Raw genomic sequence first — 20,997 nt, 5'->3', positions numbered from 1 at the left:
CATGCACCCGTCACCAAGAACCAGAGTGCTGTTGCCACACGCTGCTCCACCGAGACAGGTTCACGCATGTTGGTCCTCTGACGCTGCAGTCGAGAGCGGAGCACGGAAACCAAGTCCATGAATGTCGCCCGGTCCATGCGGAAACATTCAATCCATTGACTGTCATCCCAGGTGGTAAGGACTATCCGTTCCCACCAGTCCTGACTTCAGTCATGGACCCAAAATCTTCTTGGAACATTCATGCCAGCAAGGGCAAGCCATCGTTCACGATTCTTCCTTCGCTTTTCTTTCTCCAACAGACGGTCTGAAGGGGAATGCGCACCTGATGACAGGAAAAGTCTTGAAGCCACTCTTCGCCTCCGATTGATGGAGCGGAGGTGTGCCTGACAGAGTGTCATTGTGCTCTGCAACAGACAATTGACCAGCTGTGCCACCAACACAAGCAAGTCTCTCTGGAGGGGCATGATTGTGGTTTCAGAGTGGGGTATCTCATCAACCAAGGCTATTTAGGCTGCCGCAGGGCTATTTGTGGTGGTTCAAATTTGGGGAAAAAATTGGCGCAACCAATAATGTTGCCGTTTCAAGGGCGGGAAATCTTGGCTGCCAATCACGTTTGAGGTGTTTTTTTGGCTAGCATGACGTCGTTAGTGCGATAGCGCGATATAACGCAAACAAGCGAAAAATTTTTTTTTAAAAAAAGGGAAATTGTTTTTGAAAGTCGCTGAACGAAGTCTGTTTTTATTGCGTGGAATTAGCACATTCAACTGTTAGTGAGAGCAAGTGGAAACGCAATGATTCGGAAAGGGTTCGATCTTTCCGGTTTAAATGCGAGAGGAAGAGATACGGCTTCAAGTGCAAAACTAGCACGAAAACGGGCCGTGTGACGACAGCCCTGGTATACTTGATGCTTTTGTTTGTGTGCTGTTTTCATCATGTTTCATGGGGGCAGGAAAAAAATTCTCTTTGGGAAGAAATAAGCCAACCCTCAGGGCATTATTCAGGCGATCCAGACATTCCTCTCCTTTGTCACAACTTTGAAATGCTCCACTTCATTACTCCTCAAATCCATAAAATATTCACTTGAATTCAGCTTAAACTGTATGTCTAATATATTGAAAACAAAAAAAGAGCTAGTTCATCTACTGCTTTTATTAGGTTACCTCACAAATATTTCATTTCTGGCCATATGCATGCATGGCACGAACTCATAGCCCAGTACTTTTTGCTAACTTCAAACACCGTTGTCAAAGTGTCAGAATTTCCATTCTATTTAGTCTTGTCTGTTTGTACGGCTTGTTTTTGAGATGTGACAAACACTGTCCTAGCAGTGGTTGCTGTTAATGCATTACTGTTATCACTGGTTCAAATCCTACCTCAGCAATATAGTCATTAATAACCTTGTCAAAGTCATTAAACCTCAGTCTCAGCTCTTCAGATACGCAATGAAGATAAAGATTGTAAAAGCAGTAGTGTACTGACGGTGTTTCCTCTCTGCGCAGATATTTTAAAATGGTCAGTTAATCCTGGCTTTATAAATACAATCTATGTGTCAGAGTCTGGCAGGTCCGTGTGGGTTGGAGGCGGGGTGTCAGCCGTCGTGGAACCAAGCGCGGGTCCAACCCTCCTTTCCCTGATAGAGGCCACATGGCCAGCCTGGGGTGGCTGTCCAGGCTGAGCCAGGTGAGGTTTCCTCCAAGGTCTCACAATGGGGTGACTAGGTCCTGTACTGGCAACCTAGTATGTCCCCTGGGAGGCTGCCTCTTCCATCAGTGGCAGCTCTCTGACACTTCCTCCCTGGCCTGGCTTGGAACCCTCCTTAAATACCTCCCCTAGTTCCACCTTTGCCCCGCTTCCCATGACCCCATCCCATGGTGAGGCCTATCACCTGGGACAGATGTGGCCACACCCCATTTCTCCTCCTCTTCCTTGTGGGCCAAGAGGCCCTTTTCCCCATCCCTCTCGGTCACTCCAACTCTCTTACCTCATACTCTGAGTCCTGCCTTCCTCCAGGCCAATCCCAGGCCTGCTCTGGGATGGGCCCAGTGTGCTTCCTCTGGGAGCAGGTCCACATGGCCCGCTCGGAGATGGAGCAGGCTTCTGCGTCATGCTGCCGCAGTGTGGGACCATACTGTGTGTCACCGTGCATCTCCGCCCTTACTGCCTGGCACCACCCCAGTGCTGGCATCCTCCTCCACTGTGGCCAGCAGGACAATGGCTGAGCTCTTGAAGCCCGGGTCTCCAGCTTCTTGCTCATCCCAGCCTTGCCGCCACTCATCATTCCCTGGCAGTCATCTCCTGGCATCATCAGCGCACTCACCCCGGCTGTGCTGCCTCTCAGCCGTGGCTCCTGGCTGGTCTTTCCCCAGGTAAGGCTCCTCGAGGCTTGTAGCGCAGGCTGGGGCTACTGTTATCGTGGGGGAAGGTGAGGGGATCTGCAGGACTGAAGGGGCCATCCCTGGACACTGTTTCTGAACACTGAATTGAAGCTCCGCCAAACAAAGTACTCCATGTCTCTACCAGCCAGTCTCCATTTTGTTAGTCCTTCACTTTCTCCTGCATTTTAAAACCAAGATCAGTTCTTGCCTGCCAGTCATTGAGTCCTATAAAACACAACTTGGGCCACCTGTATTACAAAGGCTGAGATCCACCAAAACAGGGACAGAAGAGGGCATAATACAAAAACATCACTCCCACCTGAAACAATAATCACCTCAAAGCCACTGCCTTTACCTAACCCTCAGCCTATTAATCACAGGTCCTCTAAGTTATTAAACAAGAATCTGGCTGTCTTGCCACTCAATCTTCAGAAAACTCTAATCTCTGCATTAACATTTCCCATTAAGAGGTTCAGTGATCTGATTTGAAATGTGGAGTCTTCTGCCACAAATCCTAGCTCAGGGAGGTAACCACGACTGGCCCATGTGACATTTGTGCTTTATTTGTGCTTTTGTCCGGACCAAACAGGAAAATTCCATAGCACAACATGCAATGATATCTGGATCCAACATAGGACTGCCTCCAACACACCTATTCCTTGCTCAAAGAAATTCCATCCTTCTCAACATTGTCCAATAAAGGAGCATACCTGTTAGCTCATATGGATCCCTCTCTCCTTTCTCCATTCCTGGGGAAAAGGCATCTTTTGTTTTAACACAAGCTCCTCACCCTATAATTGAAGCCAGAATCTACACCAAACCACCACCCCTAGCATGTTTGGATTAAATGTGCTTGCTAAAACCATAGCAAATGCCCTGTCACCCTCTAAGGACTACTTCTGCCTTACCAACTGCAAAGTACCCTGTTCTGGAGCCTTGTCACATTTCTGCCTCTGTACCAACTTTAGCTGAGCCCTCCTCTTTGGAATCTGCACTTGGAAACTTCTTGCTGTTGTCTGGCAAGTGCAAATTCTCCTCATTGCTTGGAAACTTCAACCAAAGGCTGTATCTTTCTAAATATCTGCTTCTGGCTTGCTTCTGCCCCCATGGTATAGAACAATCTAGGAATTGTCACTTTCAATCACATCTACAGGAAGCATCCATTAGAAGCTGCTGCCTCTGTTATAGGTTATCACTTCGCTTGGAACCACCAAACATTTTGTGATTGGACCTAGCCATGTGGCCAGTATTTTAACAACAACAACAGTGTGTTTATATACCACCCTTCAGAGCAGTGAACAAGTCAGCTGGGGAGCTGGGGCTGAAGTACAGCTGGGGAGCTGGGGCTGAGAGGAGTTTCTTACCCAAGACCACCGTCTGAGCTCAGGGCAGGAGTGGGAGTCAAACCAGTAGAGTGCTTATTTGCAGTTCAACCACTTAACCACTATGCCAAAACAGCTCTTGTAGTGGTGCCCATTCCCTTTTCTCAAAATCCAAATTACCCAGAGGCACCTCTACAATAATTTTTACCACTCCTTCAGATTTTAAAAACATTACATCACAGAATAATTGTAATCAAAACTCTGAAACACATATGGGATTTGATGGGGATTTATTGGATCCCAGTATCAGCTTAGTTGTGAGCAGTCAGTCCAGCCTCCAGTGTTTAATAACTGCTTATGATATAAAACCATAAGCCACTGAAACTAATGTGCTTCAAGCTGCATTAGCAAGCCATCCCACTGAGGAAAGCATTGCCAGCTCCGCCCAGGAGAGTGAAACATGAATGGAATGTGAGTCCATACCAAGTGACTGGGTGTGATTAGTTCCTGCCCTCCCAAGCTGCGGATGTGCTATCTTTGACAATAAAGATGCTTGTGAGTCATCTCTCTGTGAATGTGCCAATCTCCCCTCTTCCATTGATTAGATTCTGCCTGGCAATCGAGGGCCATCCATCAGCTCTGATAAGTTTAACTCTTCCTGGGAACATTAAATCAAAAATTCATCAGCCAGCTATGGGAACATTTAATTAACTGCTATTTCTTTGTAAGACACTAAGAGCAACCAATCTAAATCTTTTGACACACCCCAACAGCACCAATCAAAGTACTCAAACCTTTTCTCTGTCCCAGGAGACAACCATTAAGGTCTTTGTCTTACTGGCTGAAGTCACCCTCCAGCCTTAGGGTCCATTCAGCCCTACAAGAATCCTGGCTCAGCTCCAATCAGATCGAGCAGTGTGGTGGGCACCTACTTGAATCTTAGCACTGCTCCCTCAGATTTATCTGAGCTTTCCTTCCTGGCTGATGCTGGGCATTCAAAGCCCTCTTCCTCCACAGACTACTCATCTGATGGTAACTATTTCCCAAATCCCACACTCTATTCCAACCTCTGGATTAACCTCTGGATTAACCTCTGGATTAACCTCTGGATAATTTCCTAGGACTGCTTTTACAAACTATTTATTTGCCTCTTGTATGGGTGTGAGCTTTCCCCTTTAAATAAAAACTACTCTTTATTTCAAATACCCATCTTTTCAGTTTCCTTGGGGAGGGGACCCAAGGTGGAGGATCTCGCTTTTTACCCCTCTCGCATAGCCTTCTCCTTGCTGCTAATTCCCCCAACTCACAAAGAGACCAGTTCCAGTAACATAGTAATGTCAGTTTTACAAGCCTAGCAAGGTTAAGGCAATTTATTACTCCACATTTTATTAAAAAAACAGATATCACATTGACACACTAGGACAACAATTTTCTCCTTTTTTGTGGTAAAAGAGCACAAATAATAGAAGAAGGTTGTGAGCTTTACGTCTTACTTTATGCATTCCTGGCAGTATCTGGTGAGTCAGTATTGAGACCTGGAGGCTAAACTCTTTGTCTGATCCAGAACCACTCTCCTTATTCTGTTATGCATCATCTTTATGTTTTTAGTTGCTAACTTTACCCCTCCTCTGCTGTCTGTGGGTTTTGCTCAGCATTTTGTAGGAACTGTGTTTAATCCTTTGCACCACTTGCTATTTTCTTTCTCACTTGTCTTTCTGGAGGGAATCTCCAAATCCCAGAATGCTCAAGTATGTGTGAACCTATTGCATCTGCTAGGTTTGAATGTGTTCAAAGGAAAGAGAGAGTCACAAGTCGTGCCCAGATTCCCAGTCGCTATTTACCTAACATATCAAGTTTGTTGGCAGTAGCCTTTGTTTTGGAACAGCTCTAAAAGCTTGTCTGGCTGCATCTAGTCCCCAAGATGGGAACAACTGTGATGCAAAGCATCTTCTATCCCATATTCCTCAAGCTGGGGGGCAGCATCTGTGCTTCAGTCCCTTGACAGATAAATTGGCAGACTGAAGTTAGTTGAATCAATTCTGAGTTGAATCAAATGTGTTTTCAAATCTGCATTTTCTAAGTAAACTTCAGCATGATATCCGCTCATTAACCTGCATGTCAGAAACATCATTGAAACTGAAGACGTCTGCCCCATTCTACACAAACACCAAAAAAGTTTCCTCTGTATTTTTTTCTTGGCCAGGTTTTAGCATTCATTTAAGGCAATACAAGAAAATGATATTAGAGTAATCTACTGAGTCAGCAAACAGTATGCTGAGATTCTAACCTCTCCTCTGTTGAAGCGGGACGTAGTCCCTCAAATTATTATTCCTTTGGCTTTCCAATATTATTACACTTCAGGCAATTTGAGAAAGACAATATAAAAGAATGGGAGATAAAAAGCAGGTAAGGCCATTCCTGCCTGAAGGAGAGTGCTGCTCTGTGGAGCATAAAAGTTGGCACTCTAACAAACATTTTGTCCTCTCCTCTCCCTTGTCATTTAGCCATTTAGTATCTGATCCATTCTCCTCCATGCACCAATTTTGCAAAAACTGAATCAATTTCCCTAGATTTTACAGAAGTGCAATTTTACCCTTTCCCTCCTCAGATTTTTTAATTGTCCAAGCCTCTCTGCATAGACCTGGTGGTTCTCCTTGAAACTCATTTTTTCATTTGCAAGCCATGAGAATGTGGGGAAGTGCAAGTGTAGTCTAGGCTGGCGACAATCACTCGGTCCCAAGACCATTATGCCAAACCCACCAGGACAAGGAAGGTGAGGGAGAAACACCACTCCCTCCCTGCATGTTTTTAGGAAGAAGGCTAGCACCTATTGGAAAGCAGTGTCTATTCTCCTGGGCCTATTTGCTAACTCTGTTAAAGATTTCCTGGAGATTTGGGGCAATGTCTGGAAAGGAAAGAGTTTAAGGAGGGTGGGGAGCTCAGCATGTGATGCCATAGAGTCTGCCCTCTGAATCTGCCATTTCCTCTAAGGGCACTCATCTCTTCAGTACAGAGATCAGTTGTAATTCTGGGATAACTTCAGGCACCACCTAAAAGTTGGCAACCCTGCCTGCCACTACAATTAGGGTTTCCTACTCTGGCTTAAGAAATTCCTGGAGATTTGGGTGTGGAGTTTGGGGAGGGCGGAATTTAGAGACAGGAGGGAAGTCAGCAGTGATGTGATGCCATTGATTCCACCTCCAAAGCAGCAATTACTCCTGGCAGAATTTCAGGTACTCCCTGGAAGTTGGCAACCCTGATGGATATAGATTTGAAGAAAGGGATTTTATATATTACTTCTGTGCCTTTAAATATTACATGCCTTGCACTTTTTCTATGCTCAGAAGCCAATGTAGTATTTGTAATGCAACCTGTAAGAATATGACACTTGAAACGCTTGAAACAAGAAGAACAGAGAAGAATGTATGCTGACTAAAAAAATATACTACTTGTAGAGATGCACTTATAGAAATATTACACATATGATATATTATTCTGTAGGATTCCAATAGGAATCAGTACCAGAGAGCCTTTTGTAGTAACTGATTTATGCAGCAAGCTGGGTTGGCCACCTGTGGCATTATCTCCCTCAATGCTGCAAAACTGGGAGAAAGGGCAGAAATGGGGGAAACATTCCTTTCTGCCCATGGACTTCAGTTATCTGAAGGCCCCAAGGCTGCCAAGATGAGACTTCACGGCGCCATTGAAGGTAACATTAGCAAAAGGGAGGTGGGCAGGAGGAGGCAGGTGTCCTTCCAAGGGGAACAAGCACAAGGACAAGATAAGGAGCTGCAAATCTTGGAATTCCCCCAATTAAGTAGCTGACCTAAACTTGCTCTTCCAATCAAATTAACCCTAGACAACTGTGTCAAAGACTGCAAGCCAATAAAATAACAAATATTAGAATATTGTGATATTATTATAACCTGAGGGTATAAATTGCTTTGCACTTCTATTGTAGCTTTGATGAGCTTTGGACACAAGGAGACCACCTACTCCTGTGTAAAAGGGCTCCTCCATTGTTTAAATTAAACAATCTTATATTGCTTCATTCTACAGGACTCCGTGGTGTGTGAGTCTCTTATTGTGATAGGCGAGAGGGACACCTAAGGCGCAAGTTTGTGCATAACAAGTGGGGGCTTCGTCCTTCTGTGCCCCGGCGGCGCTGCCCTTGGCGGGCATCAACATCTTCCCAGAAAGCCAAATCCTTTAAATTTTTACTTTGCTCCTCTTTTACATTCTGAAGACGCAGTACCGTTTGGGCACAGTCCACTTGTAATCCTATTATTTGATTCTCCAAGAGCTTTACTTCTTTACTTGTTGCTTTCATGAGTACTACATTTTCGCGTGCAGACTGCTCTGCTCCAGACGCTGTTTCTTTAATGATTTTCACTTCGCTTTCCACTGAATCAACCTTTTGCCCCATTTCATTTAACTTTGCTGCAAAGGGCTGCATAGCTTCAAAGACCGCTCGTCTGACCATCTCTTCCAGGGTTTCCCCCTTCCCCTGTAACATAGCCATCACCGATTTACTCATCGCAGGGCACTGCTTTTTCGTCGCCATCTCGGGGGGGGGGGGGCGCCAGCTAAGTTCCGAAACTCTGTGAAGGGGAAGAAATCCGAGCCTTCTTAGCTTCAACTCCCACCAATCCTTCACATACGCTTAGAAATCAGAAGGGATTCGCTTACTTACAGGTTTTCACCTTAAATCTGCTTATTGCTGTTCTCCATGGCCCGGCAGCACGCAATGTGCTGCGCAAGTCTGCCGGCCTCCATTGGAGCAAACGGGCAATTTACCCCCTGCATTGCTTTCAGGGGGTTCTTCCCGCCACGCTCCGGACCCTGGCTTCCTCACTGGGAGTCCTGGGGGTTAACCCTCGCAGGTCGACAGCCCGGTCAGGCTGCTTGGAGGTTTCCTCCCGGACCTGCGGAGAGGAGCGTCCGACATGGCCGGGAAAATGAAACCAAATCCGAGGTAAAAAGAACCCTGATGTCAGCACCAGCATTAGGATTACCAGACTTTAGGAAACCCTTTCAGCTGTTTGTGCATGAACAAAAAGGGCACATGAGTGGGGTGCTGACACAGAGGATTGCATCTCAATTGAGACCAGTAGCATACCTGTCCAAGCAATTAGATCCAGCAGCTAGAGGATGGCCCGCTTGCATGAGCAATTGCGGCGACGGCAATGGCAGTAGAGGATGCAAGGGAATTAACATTAGAATGGGGAATGCATTTTTTTGCCCACATTCTGTTGCAGTGAGGAGCAAAATGGTTAAGTAATTCCCTCCTTGTTGGATATGAGGCATTGCTTTTAGGTCCAGATGACCTTATGTTTTTTTTTTTATAAAATTTTTTATTGGATTAGACACATATAAAATTTATTACAATCACGTTCCCTTAAATTTTCCAATTCTAACCCCCTCCCTTTCCCCCCCTTTTGTTGACTTCCAACAGTTTTCCAACCCTTTATCTATTCTCCCTCTACTCATTTCAAACTTATTGTGCTTATTATAATATACTTTCAAACTCTTCTAAGCTTATCTATAGTAACATAGTGCTATCTCTACTTCCCTTCCCAAATGGGTAAAAGTATAACACTCTTAACTTATCTTCTTCAATAATAATAATAATAATCATTTTGATAGTCTGTACTCTATCTTACTCTTTCTAATTACTTCAAAATGGGACAAACAATTTGTCCCTCTTTATGCATAACTTCAAATACTTCTATAAACATTGCATACATTTATTATAAATCAATCAATTTGACTTATACTCTGTATGTTACTCTTTACTTTCTTTTACATATCTTGTCCTTTTTAATTAACTAATTTCTCCATTATAAAACTATCCAACAAACAATTCATGTACACGTTCAGCATAAGTCTATCAATTAGACCCACATTCTGTATGCTAATGTATATTCATTTTCCATTGTACAGTTATCTACTGGCATAAAAAATTAATTAAATTCTATCCTTATAATCCTTATGATAATAACACTATTGATACCCAACTATTCATACTGATCAAATAAAATAATTGCTTAGAATTTTTTCACTTAACTCTCTCCCCCCGGTATAGTCACTCCCCTCTCCTTTTGTTATATTTCAGTAATTATCGAACTGCCACAGTCCTCCCACCTCCCATTTTTTCACCAAATATCGTTTCAGCCTCTCCCAGTCCGTGTTAAACTGTCCCGGGTCAAGGTCTCTCAATTTTCTTGTCATTTTATCCATCTCCGCCATGTACAGCAATTTATAAATCCAGTCCTCAATAGTTGGCACTTCTTGTACTTTCCATTTCTGCGCATATAAAAGTCTAGCTGCTGCTGTCATGTAGAATAACAATGTCCTGTGTTGTGCTGGAATGTCTTCCATTCCCAAGTTCAGTAGCAGGAGTTCTGGGTTCTTATTAACTTGAAATTGTAAAATCTCACTCATTACTCTTATTATTTCCCCCCAGTACTGCCTAGCTACCTCACAAGTCCACCACATGTGATACAAAGATCCCTCATGTTTTTTACATTTCCAGCATTTATTAGATGTATTCAAATTCCCTAGCGCAATTTTCTTTGGTGTCAAATACCAACGGTAAATCATTTTGTAGAGATTCTCTTTGATACTGGTGCATGTCGTAGTCTTCAATGTATTTTTCCACAAATATTCCCACGCCTCCATTGTTATTTCTTTATTAAAGTTTATAGCCCACTTCACCATTTGCACTTTAACTACTTCATCTTCCGTATACCATTTTAACAGTACTTTGTAAATCTTAGAGATTTCCTTTTTTTCTTCTTGTAGAATTACTTTCTCTAAATCTGAATTCTCCATTCTTATCCCTCCCTTCACACAGTCCGAGTAGTAAAGATCTCTAACTTGTCTATATTGAAACCAGTCATAATTTGGAGACAACTCTTGTTGCGTCTTTATTCTTATTTTAGAAGATTCTATTCGCGTTATCTCCTTATACGTTAAGCACTGTTGTTCATTATCAACCATTCTCGGATCTATTACTTCATATGGAACCACCCAGGAGGGAATTCCTTCTTGTAGGTAGTCTTTGTACTTCTTCCAAGTTGTGAAGAGGCTTCTCCGAATGTAATGGTGCAAAAACATAGAATCTGCTTTTACTTTGTCATACCATAAGTATGCATGCCATCCAAATAATTTTTTATATCCCTCTAAGGCCAGCAATTTGCAATTTTTCAGCTTCATCCAATCTTTCAACCATACCAAACAAATTGCATCGTAATAAAGTCTCAAATTGGGCAGTTGCATTCCACCTCTTTCTTTTGCATCCTGTAATACTTTCATTTTCACTCGAGGCTTCCTGCCTGCCCACACAAATTCCGATATTTTCCTCTGCCATTTGTCAAACTGCTTAGAGTTCCTAATGATTGGCATTGTCTGTAACAGAAACATCACTCTTGGCAACACATTCATCTTAACTACTGCAATTCTTCCCAACCATGACAGGTTCAATCTATTCCATTTAATCAAATCATGCTCTATTTGAGTCCATAATTTCTCATAATTGTTCTTGAATAGATCTATATTTTTTGCAGTCAGTTCAATTCCCAAATATTTCACCTTATTTGTTACTTCACAGTCTGTTACTTCCATCAATTGCTGCTGTTTTAACTTAGTCATATTTTTGCATAGTATCTTTGATTTCTTTTTGTTTACATAAAAACCTGCCAGATCTCCAAATTCTTTAATTTTTTCTATTACCTTAGGCATGTTTTCAATTGGATCTTCCACAATTAACATTATATCATCTGCAAATGCTCTGACCTTGTAGGAAAAGTCTTTTATCTTTATTCCACGGATTGCATTGTCTTCTCGAATCTGTATCATTAGAATTTCCAAGACCAAAATAAACAACAGTGGAGACAACGGGCAACCTTGTCTAGTACCTTTGCCAATAGTCAGTTTTTTGGTCAACTCGTCATTCACCACAATTGCTGCACTCTGGTCTCTGTAAATTTCTTTCACTGCTCTTATGAATCTTTCTCCCATTTGTAGCTGTTCCATAGTGGCAAACATAAAGTCCCAGTTCAAATTGTCAAATGCTTTTTCAGCATCTACAAAGAAGAAACCAACCTCCTTGTCACAACGCCTATCATAGTATTCAATAGCATTTATAACTGTCCTTAGATTGTCTCTGATTTGTCTGTTTGGTAAAAAACCTGCTTGTTCTTCCTCAATAACTTCTGATAACCATCCCTTTAGTCTCTCTGCCAAGACCTTCGCAAAGATCTTGTAATCATTGTTAAGTAAAGAAATAGGTCTATAGTTTTTAACGGTTAAGTCCTGTCCTTCTTTAGGGATCAATGATATATTAGCTTCACTCCAAGTATCTGGAATTCTTTGATCTCTCAAAACACCATTGATCACTTCTTTTAAAAGTGATGCCAGCTCATTAACCATTCATTACCTTGTAAAATTTAGCTGTAAGTCCGTCAGGTCCCGGCGCCTTCCCCAAATTTGTTGACTGTATTGCTTTCCTTATCTCTTCCTCTGTTACTTCACTGTTCAATTTAGCTCTCCAATCATCCGAGATTACTGGAAGCTTAATTTTCCCCAAATATGTCGCTATTGAATCTTTATTCACTTCTTTTTTGTCATACAATTTAGCATAAAATTTATAGAAAGCTCTACTAATAGCAGTCGCTTCCAGATGCACTTTATTATCCTCACATATTTTGTTAATTGTCTTTTTCTCCTTTCTCTTCTTCAGTTGCCATGCCAAATATTTCCCAGGTTTATTTGCACCTTCAAACGACTTTTGATTCATTCTTTTAAGATTCCATTCCAATTCTTTATTATTCATTGCCGTCAACTGCTCTTGAAGGATTTTAATATCTTGATAGATTTTCTTTTTCCCTGGTCTTTTCTTTAATTGTATTTCTTTTGCTTTTATTTTTTCCATAATCTCCTGTCTCTTCTCCTCTCTTTTCTTTCGAGCTCTTCCATTTAAGTCCATTAGTATGCCTCTAATTACTGCTTTATATGTATCCCATACCTTATTGGTTGGTACTTCTCGATTCATGTTGTGCTGTATGAAGAATTTGGTTTCCCTTCTCAACATCTCCATATTTTCTCCCTCTTGTAACAAGTCCTCATTTATTCTCCATCCTTTCCTCTTAGTTCTTTTTCCAAACTTCCACATTACTGGGTTATGATCTGAGCCTACCATGGGCATTATTTCTACATCCTTAGTCCAAAGCACTAAGTCCTTTGAGGCCCAGATCATATCGATTCGTGATAGGGTAGAATGCCTTGCGGAGAAAAATGTATAATGTCTGCCTGTGGGATTCTGCATTCTCCACACATCTTCCAAAGTTTCCTGTTGCATTAATGCAAAAAAAGTCTTTGGTAATAGTCCTCTTTTCTTTTGTGCAGTTACTGATTTTTTATCTTGTTCTAAATTTGTAACTCCATTGAAGTCTCCTGCAAGGATTATCTGATCATAAGAGAGTTCATCTAATTGCTTCCTTAAATCCTCAAAGAAGCTCTCTTTTGCTCCATTTGGTGCATAAATTCCGATCACCAACACTTTCTTTAAATTCCATGTACATTCCACTGCTATAAATCTGGCTTCCACATCTCTAATCATTAGCTTTGGCTGTAGCTCCTCTCTTATGTATAATACCACTCCCTTTTTTTCTTTTTTGAGGCCGCTACAAACTCATTGCCCAACTTACCCAATTTAAGATATTTTACATCCTGATTTCTAATATGGGTCTCTTGCAAGCACACAATATCACATTTTTGTTTTAATAGCCAGTGGAAAATACTTTTTCTCTTATTAGGTGAATTAAGTCCATTTACATTCCAAGATAGTACTTTACACTCCATATTCATAGCCTTGTTGTTGGTAAGTCTTTTTCATTGTCTCTCATAAACTTTTCCATCTCAAATTCAGATCTGATGCGCTTTTTCACTCCTCCGAATTCAAAGGATATCCCTTCCGGTAATTCCCATCTGTATCTTACTTTCATGTCCTTCAAATTCTGAACTAAGACTTTATATTTTTTCCGATCAAGCAGCACCGATCTGGGTAACTCTTTCATGATGATAATCGTCTTGCCATCAACTATCAATGGATCTTGAAACTGCTTACTCACTATCATTTCTCTTGAGTTCCTTGTCGTAAATTGCAAAATCACATCCCTTGGTAATTTCCTCTGGGTCGCAAATCTGGAATTTATTCGATACACCACATCAAGGATAGCCACAACCTCCTCCTCCTCCTTTCCCAGGTATTCAGCTAACACCTCTATAGCCTGTTCTTGTGCTGTCTTTCCATCTATTTCTGGCAAACCTCGAAACCTCAGCTGCTTCTCCATGTACTTGCTCTCCGCAACTGCCATCCTTCCCCTCATCGCTCTCATATCCATTCGTTGCGTCTCTGTAAGATTCTCCACCGCCTTCTCAACAACATTAACTTTTTGCTGCGCTACTTGCAAGTCATTTTGTATTGTTTCCATTCCCTTCTTTACTTCTGCCAATTCATTTTTTACTGTCTCTTTGACATCTTTAACTTCCCTCACCAACTCCTGTTTTGTCTCCTTCAATTCTTTTAACATTTCCAGAAATTTTTTGTCCAGGTTCTCAATGGCCGTTTGCCACTCTTTTTTCGACATCGTGGGGCTTGATTTACCTCGCTCCCACGAGTCTGCACGTTTCCTTAACTCCGTGGTGTTTAAGTTTGTGTCCCTTTAAATTAATTTAAATGTCCCGATTCTTAAAAAAAGCAAAAGATGTTTAAAAAAATCCAAAATGTCGGGTGTCTTTTCTCTATGGTTTTTCTATAGTCTTTTTGTAATCCAAGATGTCCTACTTCCTCTCCTGTTGAAGTCAAAGTCCTTCCCTTTTCAAAAATGGCGATTCCCTTCTTCCTGTTCTCCAATAAGGGCCGTCTCTCTCCAGCAGCTCTATCACTATGACGCACTTCCTGTTTCCCGTCTCTCCACTGCAGCTCTCGCGATGATAGAAATTTTCTCACAGCCTGCTATCACTTTCTGACCACAGGTATGAAAAACAATTGTCCAATTTCTTTAATAACTTCGTTTAACTTAGTCCTTTTTCTAAGCTATTTCTTGCCGAGTCTTCCCCTCATTATATTCCGTCTGTTGCAGTTTAAAATTTTACTTTAAAAGTTCGTTACTTTAAGCAATCCATCCCGATTCGAGAGATAGTGATCTTTACCTTTTCAAGCGTCTTTCTGGGTTGTAATCACTGCTTCAATCTCAAATTCTTTTCCACCTTCTTTTCCCCTGTTGAAGCTTGGGCATGTAGGTCTTATGCCAGCCGCACTGGCCCCGGTTCTGCTGCAGAGATTTTAGCCGACCTGTCTTAGGGTGGGACCTCAAGGGACAAGAGAGAGTCCTTAGCGCAGAACCCCCCCTCGCCCGAGATCGACGCGCCCTGAGGTTCTTGAGCGTTCTTTGCCTGTTCTCCGCCTGAGAACAGGTGGCCGCGGGCTAGTTGTGCCCTGCCAGCCACTAAAACGGCAGCCCGGTCAGCTCTGCACTTAGAGCTGTGTTAGACCTCCATGGATCCCAAACCGGAAGTCCAGATGACCTTATGTTTGAAGCCTACACGAGATTTAATCCAGCTACTTTGTTACCTGTTCCAGAAGGAGACTTAGAGCATAATTGTCTTGAAGTCACAGACATTGCAACTATGAGCAGAATTGATCTGCGTGATGAGCTGCTCCAGAATGCTGAACTTGGACTTTTTATTGATGGGAGCAGCTTTATTAGATTATTAGAGATGGCAAGCACTATATAGGGTATGCTGTTACTACCGAAAATGCAGTCATTGAGGCTGCACCCCTGCCAACATCATCCTCTGCCCAGGCAGCCGAATTGTTTGCGCTGGCAAGGGCACTGCAGCAGGCTAAAGGCAAAAGGGCAAATGTTTACATGGACCTTTGGAGTGGTACATGCCTTTGGCCAGATGTGTAAAGGGAGAGGGTTCCTGACAACCGGGAAGCCCATAGCACATGAAAACCTTGTACTAACTTTCTTGGAGAATTTAATGTTGCCCACAGAGATTGCTGTTGTTCACATCCGAGGACATCAGAGGCTAGACTCAGCAGAAGCAAGAGGAAACAACAGGGCAGATCAAGCAGCTAAAGAAGGGGCGATGTGGCCCCCAACTCGGATGCCACTCATCCCAACCCTCGCATTGCCGGAGGAACCAGCCTACACAGAGGAAGAGCAGCCATGAACGAAAAAGGATGGCTCATCGGTCAGGATGGTAGGATCTGGATCCCACATACCCTCCTGAGGAAAATTGTCTCCAACAGTTAGTCTGAATAGTCGCACTTTCAAGGTCATTTCTTTAGTGAACTCTAGTGTGTGTTTTATTTCTTTGGGGCTGCTCTTTTATCCTCTGATAGTGCCAAGAGCCCAGATAGAGAGCTGGGAGGTTCTGCTGAATAAAACAGGGAACTACTGTCTGGACTTCCAACTGAACTGAAAATTCTTTTTGAGCCTAGTTCAGTGATTGGCAGCTTTTTCACTGTCTCTGTGCATTTGAAGTTAGAATGGGTTTGTTTTCTCCAACTAATGGGATTGTCTAAGAGGATACGTCACGCAAAAGACTTATCTCCTCTCCCAGCATATAAACAAAATAAAATTTTTTATGCCATGCTAATCTCCACTGACCTGTCTTTCCAGCTTCCAATCGGTTCACTATCCTCATAAATCTTGAAGAGGACACCAACTGTGTAGCTGAGAGGGGAGTCAAATCATGCCAGCAGCAAACACCAGTGAAAGAATCTGATCTTGTTAACAACAACAGAAGCCCCAATACTATGCTACTAAACTCCTTGCAATTGGGACGTACTAAAACTAAGGACAATTGCCCATAAACCATACATGATTGCCCATAGAGAATGCATGATTGCCAATATGGAATAATGGAGAGCACACTTTCCAATACGAATTATAGAGAATTTTCTTGCCCATAGAGAATAATGGAAATTGTTCTTGCCCATAGGGAATAATGAAAACAGCGATTCCCCATAGGGAATAATAGAAAGCATACTTGCCCATAGAGAATAACGGAAATCATGCTTGCCCATAGGAAATAATTGGAACAGCAATTGCCCATAGGAAATAATGGAGACAGAGATAGGGAATACTAGGAACAGCAATTCCCATAGGGAATACTAAAGACCACACTTTCCCATAAGAAATCATGGGAACAGCAAGTGCCCATAGGGAATACTGGGTACAGCAATTGTCCATAGGGAATAATGGAAAGCACGCCTGCCCATAGGAAATAACGGAAACCAAGCTTGCCCATAGAGAATAATGAGGACAGCAATTGACAATAGGGAAGAATGGAAACCATGCTTGCCCATAGGGAATAATGAGGACAGCAATTGATGATAGAATGTAATGGAAAGCATGCCTGCCCACAGGAAATAATGGGAACAACGATTGCCCATAGGAAAGAATGGGGAGACTGATTGCCCGTAGGGAATTTTGGAAAACATGCTTGCCCATAGGGAATAACAAAAACAGTGATTGCCCATAGGGAATAATAGAAAGCATGCTTGCCCATTGGGAATAATGAAAACAGCGATTGCACTTTGGGAATAATGGAAACCATGCTTGCCCATAGAGAATAATGGGAACAGTGAATGCCCATAGGGAAGAATGGAAACAGTGATTTCCCATAGGGAATTAATGAAAACCATGCTTGCTGAAAGGGAATAATGGAAACAGTGATTGCCCTTAGGAAATAATGGAAACCATGTCTGCCGTTAGGGAATAATGGGGACAGTGATTGCCCATAGGGAATAATGGAAAGCATGTTTGCCCTTAGGGAATAATGAAAACGTTGATTGCCCACAGGGAAAAATGGAAAACATGCTTGCCCTTAGAGAATAATGGGGACAGTGAATGCCCATAGGGAAGAATGGAAAGCATAATTGCCCATAGGGGATAATGAAAACCATGCTTGCTGAAAGAGAATAATGGGGACAGTGATTGCACAAAGGGAATAATGGAAACCATGCTTGCCCATAGGCAATAATGGGGACAGCGATTGCCCATAGGGAATAATGGAAAGCATGATTGCTCATAGGGAAAAATGGAAATCATGCTTGCGCATAAGGAATAATGGGGACATGGACTTCCGGTTTGGGATCCATGAAGGTCTAATGCAGCTCTAAGAGCTGAGCTGTCCGGGCTGCTGTTTTGGAGGCTAGAGGGGCGAAGATTTGCCCGTAGCCAACTGTTCTCAGGCGGAGAACAGGCGTAGAATGCTCAAGAACCTGAGGGCGCGTTGATCTCGGGTGAGGGGGGGGTCCTACGCAACGGACTCCCTCTTGTCCCTTGAGGTCCCACCCGAAGAGAGGTTTTGCCAAGATCTCTGCAGCAGTTTTGGAGCCAATTCGGTTGGCATAAGACCTTCATAAGCAAGCTTCATACACAGACAAGGGGATTTGAAGTGAATTGGATATAGAAACAGTGATTACAACCCGAGAAAATGACTAAGAAGGTAAAGATTACTATCTCTTGAAATGGGACTGAGTATTTTAAGAAACAAAGCATTAAAGTGATTTTAAAAACTGCCGCAGGTTGACTGTAACGAGGGGAAACTCCAGCAAGAAAATTCTTTTTAAAAGGACTATGTATAACGAAGTTAGCAAAGAAAGTTGATAATTGTTTACATACCTGCGGAGAGAAAGAGATAGTGGACTGTGGGAAAGTCTCAACATCGCGAGAACTGCTGTGTGTGGCAGAGGAACAGGAAGTATGTCAGAACGATAGAGAAGCTGGAGAGAAGCGTCCCTTTCTATGAGACAGGAAGCAGAAGAACACCATTTTGAAGAAGGGAAAGGTTGTGGCTTCAGCGGAAGAGGAAGTAGGCCATCTTGGATTGAAAGCAGAGTTGAAATAACCATAGAGAAAAGACGCCCGACATTTTGGACTCTTTAAACGCTTTTTTTTCTTTTTGCAAAAAGACCGGGACATTTAAAATAAAAGGACACTAAGCCAAGCGCCACGGAGTTAAGGAAGCGAGCGGATTCGTGGGAGCGAGGTAAAGCGAGCCCCACGATGTCGAAAAAAGAGTGGCAATCGGCCATAGAGAACTTAGATAAAAAGCTCTTAGAAGTGATTAAAGAACTCAGGGATATGAAACCTGAGCTGGTGAAAGAGGTTAAAGAGGTTAAAGAGACAGTAAAGAATGAGCTGGCAGAAGTGAAGAAGGGAATGGAAACAATACAAAATGACCTGCAGACGACACAGCAAAGAGTCAATGTAGTGGAAAATGTGGTGGAGAACCTTGCAGACACGCAACGAACAGAGATGAGGGTGATGAGGGGAAGAATGGCAGTTGCGGAGAGCAAGCATATGGAGAAGCAGCTGAGGTTTCGCGGCTTGCCGGAGATAGAAGGAAAGACAGCCCAAGAACAGATTACTGAGGTGTTAGCTGAATACCTGGGTAAGGAGGAGGAGGAAACTGTGGCTATCCTAGATGTGGTGTATCGAATAAATTCAAGATTTGCAACCCAGAGGAAATTACCAAGAGACATGATTGTGCAATTTACGACTAGAAACATAAGAGAAATGATTGTGAGCAAACAATTTCAAGAACCATTGGAGGTTGATGGCAAGACGGTTATTATTATGAAGGAGGTACCCAGATCAGTGTTGCTAGATCGGAAAGAATACAAAGCTTTAATCCAGATTCTGAAGGACATGAAAATAAGGTATAGATGGGAACTACCGGAAGGAATATCCTTTGAATTTGGAGGAGCGAAAAAGCGCATCAGATCTGAATTAGAAATGGAAAAGTTTTTGAGGGACAATGAAAAGGACTTACCAGCAACAAGGTTATGAATATGGAGTGTAAAGTTTTATCTTGGAATGTAAATGGACTTAATTCACCGAATAAGAGAAAAAGTATTTTCCACTGGCTATTAAAACAGTAATGTGATATTGTGTGTTTGCAAGAGACTCATATTAGAAATCAGGATGTAAAATATCTTAAATTGAATAAATTGGGCAATGACTATGTAGCGGCCTCAAAGAAGAAAAAAAGGGGAGTGGTACTGTATATAAAAGAGGAGCTACAGCCAAAACTAGTGATGAGAGATGCAGAAGCCAGATTTATAGCAGTGGAATGTACATGGAATTTAAAGAGAGTGTTGGTGATTGGAATTTATGCACCTAATGGAGCAAAAGAAAGCTTCTTTGAGGACTTGAGGAAGCAATTAGATGAACTTTCTTATGACCAATTAATTCTTGCAGGAGACTTCAATGGAGTTACAAATTTGGAATTGGATAAAAAATCAGCAACTGTACAAAAGAAAAGAGGACTTTTACCAAAGACCTTTTTTGCACTAACGCAACAAGAAACCTTGGAAGATGTATGGAGAAGACAGAATCCAAAAGGTAGACAATATACGTTTTTCTCCGCGAGACATTCTACGTTATCACGAATTGATATGATCTGGGCCTCAAAAGACTTAGCGCTTTGGACTAAGGATGTGGAAATAATGCCTATGGTAGGCTCAGATCACAATCCAATTATGTGGAAGTTTGGAAAAAGAACTAAAAGGAAAGGATGGAGAATAAATGAGGACTTGTTACAAGAGGGAGAAAATATGGAGATGTTGAGAAAGGAAACTACGTTCTTCATACAACATAACATGAACAGAGAAGTACCAACCAATAAGGTCTGGGACACTTACAAAGCAGTAATTAGAGGCATACTAATGGACTTAAATGGAAGAGCCAGGAAAAAAAGAGAGGAGAAGAGACAGGAGATTATGGAGAAAATAAAAGCCAAAGAAACACAACTAAAGAAAAGACCAGGGAAAAAGAAAATATACCAGGATATTAAAATCCTTCAAGAACAGCTGACGGCAATGAATAATAAAGAACTGGAATGGAATCTTAAGAGAATGAACCAAAAGTCGTTCGAAGGTGCAAATAAACCTGGGAAATACCTGGCGTGGCAACTGAAGAAGAGAAAGGAGAAGAAATAAATAAAATATGTGAAGACAATAAAGTACATCTGGAACAGACGGCTATTAGTAGAGCCTTTTACAAGTTTTATGCTAAAAAGAAGTGAACAAAGACTCAATAGAGACATATCTGGGGAAAATGAAGCTCCCAATAATTTCGGAAGGATGGAGAGATAAATTGAATAGCAAAGTAACGGAGGAAGAGATAAAGAAAGCAATACAGTCAACAAAGTTGGGAAAGGCGCCAGGACCTGATGGGATTACAGCTAAATTTTATAAGGTACTGGCCAATGAA

The sequence above is a fragment of the Eublepharis macularius genome, chromosome 11 (assembly GCF_028583425.1).
Source record: "Eublepharis macularius isolate TG4126 chromosome 11, MPM_Emac_v1.0, whole genome shotgun sequence".
Classification (NCBI taxonomy): domain Eukaryota; kingdom Metazoa; phylum Chordata; class Lepidosauria; order Squamata; family Eublepharidae; genus Eublepharis; species Eublepharis macularius.
Note: the sequence above shows the minus strand (reverse complement) of the source record.